The sequence below is a fragment of the Coregonus clupeaformis genome, unplaced genomic scaffold, assembly GCF_020615455.1.
Source record: "Coregonus clupeaformis isolate EN_2021a unplaced genomic scaffold, ASM2061545v1 scaf0664, whole genome shotgun sequence".
Lineage (NCBI taxonomy): Eukaryota > Metazoa > Chordata > Actinopteri > Salmoniformes > Salmonidae > Coregonus > Coregonus clupeaformis.
Genome location: NW_025534119.1, coordinates 266,649 through 267,695, shown reverse-complemented (window position 1 = coordinate 267,695; position 1,047 = coordinate 266,649).

The window sequence follows — 1,047 nt, the reverse complement described above, 5'->3', positions numbered from 1 at the left end:
AGGTAGGGGAGAAGGTCACCGGAGATGGTCTGGAGAAGGGAGGAGGGGATGGGGTCAAGCGGGCAGGTTGTTGGGTGGCCTGCAGTCACAAGTCGCAGGATTTTATCTGGAGAGAGGGGAGAAAGAAGTCAAAGCATAGGGTAGGGCAGTGTGAGCAGGACCAGCAGTGTCATTAGACTTAACAAACGAGGATCGGATGTCGTCAACCTTCTTTTTCAAAGTGGTTGACGAAGTCATCCACAGAGAGAGGAGGGGGGATTCAGAGGGAGGAAAATGTGGCAAAGAGCTTCCTAGGGTTAGAGGCAGATGCTTGGAATTTAGAGTGGTAGAAGGTGGCCTTAGCAGCAGAAACAGATGAAGAAAATGTAGAGAGGAGGGAGTGAAAAGATGCCAGGTCGGCAGGGAGTTTAGTTTTCTTCCATTTCCGCTCCGCTGCCCGGAGCTCTGTTCTGTGAGCTCGCAATGAGTCATCAAGCCACGGAGCTGGAGGGGAGGACCGAGCCGGCCGGGAGGATAGGGGACACAGAGAGTCAAAGGATGCAGAAAGGGGAGGAGAGGAGGGTTGAGGAGGCAGAATCAGGAGATTGGAGGGAGAAGGATTGGAGCAGAGGGAAGAGATGATAGGATGGAAGAGGAGAGAGTAGTGGGGAGAGAGAGCGAAGGTTGCGGCGGCGCATTACCATCTGTGTAGGGGCAGAGTGAGTAGTGTGGGAGGAGAGCGAGAGAGAAAAGGAAACAAAGTAGTGGTCGGAGACATGGAGGGGAGTTGCAGTGAGATTAGTAGAGGAGCAGCATCTAGTGAAGATGAGGTCAAGCGTATTGCCTGCCTTGTGAGTAGGGGGATGGTGAGAGGGTGAGGTCAAAAGAGGAGAGAGAGTGAAAAGAAGGAGGCAGAGAGAAATGAGTCAAATGTGGACATAGGGAGGTTGAAATCCCCCAAAACTGTGAGGGTGAGCCATCCTCAGGGAAGGAACTTATCAAGGCGTCAAGGTCATTGATGAACTCTCCAAGGAACCTGGAGGGCGATAGATGACAAGGATATTAAGC